Source organism: Odontesthes bonariensis, unplaced genomic scaffold (genome assembly GCF_027942865.1).
Source record: "Odontesthes bonariensis isolate fOdoBon6 unplaced genomic scaffold, fOdoBon6.hap1 scaffold_164, whole genome shotgun sequence".
Taxonomy (NCBI): domain Eukaryota; kingdom Metazoa; phylum Chordata; class Actinopteri; order Atheriniformes; family Atherinopsidae; genus Odontesthes; species Odontesthes bonariensis.
This window is the reverse complement of record NW_027457388.1, coordinates 15,001-22,500: the sequence shown is the minus strand read 5'-3', so window position 1 is coordinate 22,500 and position 7,500 is coordinate 15,001.

Sequence of the window (7,500 nt, the reverse complement as noted above, 5' to 3'; positions counted from 1 at the left end):
CGTGGAGCTCCAGGGGCTGCGGGTTGGGTGGCTAGGCCGGGGAGGGGTGCTTAAGTGTGGGTACACAGGTGTGGATGGAGGGCCTGGAGCCTGGTTCTTTTTCTTTTTCCTTTTTTTTTTTTTCAAAGTGTCTTACAGTACCAGGGGCGTGGAGCTCCAGGGGCTGCGGGTTGGGTGCCTAGGCCGGGGAGGGGTGCTTAAGTGTGGGTACACAGGTGTGGATGGAGGGCCTGGAGCCTGGTTCTTTTTCTTTTTCCCTTTTTTTTTCAAAGTGTCTTACAGTACCAGGGGCGTGGAGCTCCAGGGGCTGCGGGTTGGGTGGCTAGGCCGGGGAGGGGTGCTTAAGTGTGGGTACACAGGTTTGGATGGAGGGCCTGGAGCCTGGTTCTCCTTAACCCTAGCCCTAGCCCCAACCCCAGCCGTAACCCTAACCCCGGCCCCAGCCCTGACTCTAGCCCCAGCCCTTACCCTAACCCAACCTAAACCCTGCCTCCAGCCCTAACCCCAGCCCCAACCCTAACCCTAACCCCAACCCCAACCCCAACCCTAACCCTAACCCTAACCCTAGCCCTAGCCCCAGCCCCAACCCTAACCCTAACCCCAGCTCCAACCCTAACCCTAACCCCAGCCCCAGCCCCAACCCTGATCCTGCCGGAGGGGCTGGAGCCCGGTTCTCCTTAACCCTAACCCCAGCCCCAACCCTAACCCTAACCCCAGCCCCAACCCTAACCCTAACCCCAGCTCCAGCCCTAACCCCAGCCCCAGCCCCAAACCGGCCCTAGGGCCTGGAGCCCGGTTCTCCTCAACCCTAACCCCAGCTCTAACCCTAACCCGGCTGGAGGGCATGGAGCCCGGTTCTCCTTAACCCTAACCCCAGCCCCAACCCTAACCCTAACCCCAGCTCTAGCCCTAACCCCAGCCCCAGCCCCAAACCGGCCCTAGGGCCTGGAGCCCGGTTCTCCTTAACCCTAACCCCAGCTCTAACCCTAACCCGGCTGGAGGGCATGGAGCCCGGTTCTCCTTAACCCTAACCCCAGCCCCAGCCCCAAACCTAACCCTAACCCGGCCGGAGGGGCTGGAGCCCGGTTCTCCTTAACCCTAACCCGGGGTCGGCTTGTTTGAGAAAGAAACCCAGGAATCGCCTTCTTTTCCCGAGTTAAGACGAAATACGGATTTTTGTAAAAAAAAGATTTCCTTGGGCCAAACCAAGTTCAGACTCTTTAGTCCTTCATATATAGCCATTCCGAGTAGGTTCCATGCACAAAACCTCTTTAAATGGCCTTTTTTTGACAAAGAAACCCAGGAATCGCCTTCTTTTCCCGAGTTAAGACCAAATACGGATTTTTGTTAAAAATGATTTCCTTGGGCCAAACCAAGTTCAGACTCCTTAGTCCGTTATGTCTATGTTCATTCTGAGTAGGTTCCATGCACAAACCTCTTTAAATGGCCTTTTTTGAGAGAGAAACCAGGAATCGCCTTCTTTTCCCGAGTTAAGACGAAATACGGATTTTTGTTAAAAAATGATTTCCTTGGGCCAAACCAAGTTCAGACTCCTTAGTCCGTTATGTATATGTTCATTCTGAGTAGGTTCCATGCTTAAACCTCTTTAATTGCCTTTTTTGAGAAAGAAACACCGCAAAAGCTTTCCTTTGCGGAGTGATGTCGTTGCGCAGGGCATGAGTGCCTGGATGTTCTGAGAGGGGAGCAGGGATGAATGCCTGACCGAGGAGAGGTGCTGAAACTCGGCCTGGATGTGTGTCTGTGCGCAGGGCATGAGTGCCTGGATGCTGTGAGAGGGGAGCAGGGATGAATGCTGGACCGAGGAGAGGTGCTGAAACTCGGCCTGGATGTGTGTCTGTGCGCAGGCATGAGTGCCTGGATGCTGTGAGAGGGAGCAGGGATGAATGCTGACCGAGGAGAGGTGCTGAAACTCGGCCTGGGTGTGTGACTGTGCGCAGGGCATGAGTGCCTGGATGCTGTGAGAGGGGAGCAGGGATGAATGCCTGACCGAGGAGAGGTGCTGAAACTCGGCCTGGATGTGTCATTGCGCAGGGCATGAGTGCCTGGATGCTATGAGAGTGGAGCAGGGATGAATGCTGGACCGAGCAGAGGTGCTGAAACTCGGCCTGGATGTGTGTCTGTGCGCAGGGCATGAGTGCCTGGATGCTATGAGAGTGGAGCAGGGATGAATGCTGGACCGAGGAGAGGTGCTGAAACTCGGCCAGGATGTGTGTCTGTGCGCAGGGCATGAGTGCCTGGATGCTGTGAGAGGGGAGCAGGGATGAATGCTGGACCGAGGAGAGGTGCTGAAACTCGGCCTGGGTGTGTGACTGTGCGCAGGGCATGAGTGCCTGGATGCTGTGAGAGGGGAGCAGGGATGAATGCCTGACCGAGGAGAGGTGCTGAAACTCGGCCTGGATGTGTCATTGCGCAGGGCATGAGTGCCTGGATGCTATGAGAGTGGAGCAGGGATGAATGCTGGACCGAGCAGAGGTGCTGAAACTCGGCCTGGATGTGTGTCTGTGCGCAGGGCATGAGTGCCTGGATGCTATGAGAGTGGAGCAGGGATGAATGCTGGACCGAGGAGAGGTGCTGAAACTCGGCCAGGATGTGTGTCTGTGCGCAGGGCATGAGTGCCTGGATGCTATGAGAGTGGAGCAGGGATGAATGCTGGACCGAGCAGAGGTGCTGAAACTCGGCCTGGATGTGTGTCCTGTGCGCAGGGCATGAGTGCCTGGATGCTATGAGAGTGGAGCAGGGATGAATGCTGGACCGAGGAGAGGTGCTGAAACTCGGCCAGGATGTGTGTCTGTGCGCAGGGCATGAGTGCCTGGATGCTATGAGAGTGGAGCAGGGATGAATGCTGGACCGAGGAGAGGTGCTGAAACTCGGCCTGGATCTGTGTCTGTGACTGGACGTTATGAGAGGGGAGCAGGGATGAATTCCTGACCGAGGAGAGGTGCTGAAACTCGGCCTGGATGTGTCATTGCACAGGGCATGAGTGCCTGGATGTTCTGAGAGGGAGCAGGGATGAATGCTGGACCGAGGAGAGGTGCTGAAACTCGGCCTGGATCTGTGTCTGTGACTGGACGTTATGAGAGGGGAGCAGGGATGAATTCCTGACCGAGGAGAGGTGCTGAAACTCGGCCTGGATGTGTCATTGCACAGGGCATGAGTGCCTGGACGTTATGAGAGGGGAGCAGGGATGATTGCCTGACCGAAGAGAGGTGCTGAAACTCGGCCTGGATGTGTGTCTCTGGGCCGGGCATGAGAGACTGGCTGTTGGGAGAGGACGGCAGCCATGAATACTGGACCGAGGAGAGGTGCTGAAACTCGGCCTGGATGTGTGTCTGTGGGCAGGGCACGAGAGCCTGGATGTTGGGCATGAATCCCAGTTCAAAAAAGGACCTTTTCTGAAAGAAACACAGGAATCGCCTTCTTTTCCCGAGTTAAGACGAAATACGGATTTTTGTTAAAAAGTGATTTCCTTGGGCCAGAACAAGTTCAGACTCCTTGGTCCTTCATATATACATACATATATATCCATTCTAAGTAAGTTCCATGCATAACCTGCACAAACCCGGATAAATGGCCTCTTTTGGGATCAAAACACAGGAATCGCCTTCTTTTCCCGAGTTAAGACGAAATACGGATTTTTGTTAAAAAGTGATTTCCTTGGGCCAGAACAAGTTCAGACTCCTTAGTCCTTCATATATACATACATATATATCCATTCTAAGGAAGTTCCATGCATAAACCTGCACAAACCCGGATAAATGGCCTCTTTTGGGATCAAAACACAGGAATCGCCTTCTTTTCCCGAGTTAAGACGAAATACGGATTTTTGTTAAAAGTGATTTCCTTGGGCCAGAACAAGTTCAGACTCCTTAGTCCTTCATATATACATAGAGATATATCCATTCTAAGTAAGTTCCATGCATAAACCTGACATAAACCTGCACAAACCCGGATAAATGGCCTCTTTTGAGATCAAAACACAGGAATCGCCTTCTTTTCCCGAGTTAAGACGAAATACGGATTTTTGTTAAAAAGTGATTTCCTTGGGCCAGAACAAGTTCAGACTCCTTAGTCCTTCATATATACATAGAGATATATCCATTCTAAGTAAGTTCCATGCATAAACCTGCACAAACCCGGATAAATGGCCTCTTTTGAGATCAAAACACAGGAATCGCCTTCTTTTCCCGAGTTAAGACCAAATACGGATTTTTGTTAAAAAGTGATTTCCTTGGGCCAGAACAAGTTCAGACTCCTTAGTAGGAACCATGCACACACCTCTTTAAATGACCTTTATCCCGGTTCAGAAAAACGCCAAAGTGTCAAAAAGTACCAGGGGCATGAAGCCCGGTTCAGAAAAACGTCAAAGTGTCAAAAAGTACCAGGGGCATGAAGCCCGGTTCAGAAAAACGTCAAAGTGTCAAAAAGTACCAGGGGCATGAAGCCCGGTTCAGAAAAACGTCAAAGTGTCAAAAAGTACCAGGGGCATGAAGCCCGGTTCAGAAAAACGTCAAAGTGTCAAAAAGTACCAGGGGCATGAAGCCCGGTTCAGAAAAACGTCAAAGTGTCAAAAAGTACCAGGGGCATGAAGCCCGGTTGAGAAATATTTTCTGAGTGCCAAAAAGTACCAGGGGTGAGAATCCCGGTTCAGAAAATTTTCTAAGTGCCACATAGTACCAGAGGTGAAAAAGTTTATAGTACCAGGGGTGATAAAGTTGGAAAAAATTTCTGTCAGAGAACGGGAAAAGGGGACGATGGGCCGAGTCAGCCCAAGGCCCGCCCCTATTCTCCCACACGACGAGGTTATTAGCAGACGACGAAAACACCATCTGCACGATTTCAGAAACCCAGTTTTCGGAAAAATATCTGAGTACCAGACTGGGACGGTGAATTGATAATCCGAAAGATGACACTTTCCACGGCCTGAAATGATGGAGGAAGGGGGCAAAAGCTCCAGCCTGGCTCCTGGAGGAGGGGTCCAAAGGCAAGAACGTGTGTCCGAGGATGGGTGCAGGAGAGCGGATTCAAGGCGCGGCTGACCGCTGGAAGCTCCAGGCCGGTTCCTGGAAGATGGGAGGCCGACTTTGGCAGAGCATGAGTCCGAGGAAGGTGCTGGAGAGCGGATTCAAGGCGCGGCTGACCGCTGGAAGCTCCAGGCTGGTTCTTTGAAGATGTGAGGCCGGCCTGGAGGAGAATGAGTCCGAGGAAGGTGCTGGAGAGCGGATTCAAGGTGCGGCTGACCGCTGGAAGCTCCAGGCTGGTTCTTTGAAGATGTGAGGCCGGCCTGGAGGAGCATGAGTCCGAGGAAGGTGCTTGAGAGCGGATTCAAGGTGCGGCTGACCGCTGGAAGCTCCAGGCTGGTTCTTTGAAGATGTGAGGCCGGCCTGGAGGAGAATGAGTCCGAGATAGGTGCTGGAGAGCGGATTCAAGGTGCGGCTGACCGCTGGAAGCTCCAGGCTGGTTCCTGGAAGATGTGAGGCCGACTTTGGCAGAGCATGAGTCCGAGGAAGGTGCTTGAGAGCGGATTCAAGGTGCGGCTGACCGCTAGAAGCTCCAGGCTGGTTCCTGGAAGATGTGAGGCCGACTTTGGCAGAGCATGAGTCCGAGGAAGGTGCTGGAGAGCGGATTCAAGGTGCGGCTGACCGCTGGAAGCTCCAGGCTGGTTCTTTGAAGATGTGAGGCCGGCCTGGAGGAGAATGAGTCCGAGATAGGTGCTGGAGAGCGGATTCAAGGTGCGGCTGACCGCTGGAAGCTCCAGGCTGGTTCCTGGAAGATGGGAGGCCGACTTTGGCAGAGCATGAGTCCGAGGAAGGTGCTTGAGAGCGGATTCAAGGCGCGGCTGACCGCTAAAGGCTCCAGGCTGGTTCCTGGAAGATGGGAGGCCGGCCTGGAGGAGAATGTGTCCGAGGAAGGTGCTGGAGAGCGGATTCAAGGTGCGGCTGACCGCTGGAAGCTCCAGGCTGGTTCCTGGAAGATGGGAGGCCGACTTTGGCAGAGCATGAGTCCGAGGAAGGTGCTGGAGAGCGGATTCAAGGCGCGGCTGACCGCTAAAGGCTCCAGGCTGGTTCTTTGAAGATGTGAGGCCGGCCTGGAGGAGAGTGTGTCCGAGATAGGTGCTGGAGAGCGGATTCAAGGCGCGGCTGACCGCTGGAAGCTCCAGGCTGGTTCCTGGAAGATGGGAGGCCGACTTTGGCAGAGCATGAGTCCGAGGAAGGTGCTGGAGAGCGGATTCAAGGTGCGGCTGACCGCTGGAAGCTCCAGGCTGGTTCTTTGAAGATGTGAGGCCGGCCTGGAGGAGAATGAGTCCGAGGAAGGTGCTGGAGAGCGGATTCAAGGTGCGGCTGACCGCTGGTAGCTCCAGGCTGGTTCTTTGAAGATGTGAGGCCGGCCTGGAGGAGCATGAGTCCGAGGAAGGTGCTTGAGAGCGGATTCAAGGTGCGGCTGACCGCTGGAAGCTCCAGGCTGGTTCTTTGAAGATGTGAGGCCGGCCTGGAGGAGAATGAGTCCGAGATAGGTGCTGGAGAGCGGATTCAAGGTGCGGCTGACCGCTGGAAGCTCCAGGCTGGTTCCTGGAAGATGTGAGGCCGACTTTGGCAGAGCATGAGTCCGAGGAAGGTGCTTGAGAGCGGATTCAAGGTGCGGCTGACCGCTAGAAGCTCCAGGCTGGTTCCTGGAAGATGTGAGGCCGACTTTGGCAGAGCATGAGTCCGAGGAAGGTGCTGGAGAGCGGATTCAAGGTGCGGCTGACCGCTGGAAGCTCCAGGCTGGTTCTTTGAAGATGTGAGGCCGGCCTGGAGGAGAATGAGTCCGAGATAGGTGCTGGAGAGCGGATTCAAGGTGCGGCTGACCGCTGGAAGCTCCAGGCTGGTTCCTGGAAGATGTGAGGCCGACTTTGGCAGAGCATGAGTCCGAGGAAGGTGCTTGAGAGCGGATTCAAGGTGCGGTTGACCGCTAGAAGCTCCAGGCTGGTTCCTGGAAGATGTGAGGCCGACTTTGGCAGAGCATGAGTCCGAGGAAGGTGCTGGAGAGCGGATTCAAGGTGCGGCTGACCGCTGGAAGCTCCAGGCTGGTTCTTTGAAGATGTGAGGCCGGCCTGGAGGAGAATGAGTCCGAGGAAGGTGCTGGAGAGCGGATTCAAGGTGCGGCTGACCGCTGGAAGCTCCAGGCTGGTTCTTTGAAGATGTGAGGCCGGCCTGGAGGAGCATGAGTCCGAGGAAGGTGCTTGAGAGCGGATTCAAGGTGCGGCTGACCGCTGGAAGCTCCAGGCTGGTTCTTTGAAGATGTGAGGCCGGCCTGGAGGAGAATGAGTCCGAGATAGGTGCTGGAGAGCGGATTCAAGGTGCGGCTGACCGCTGGAAGCTCCAGGCTGGTTCCTGGAAGATGGGAGGCCGACTTTGGCAGAGCTTGAGTCCGAGGAAGGTGCTGGAGAGCGGATTCAAGGTGCGGCTGACCGCTGGAAGCTCCAGGCTGGTTCTTTGAAGA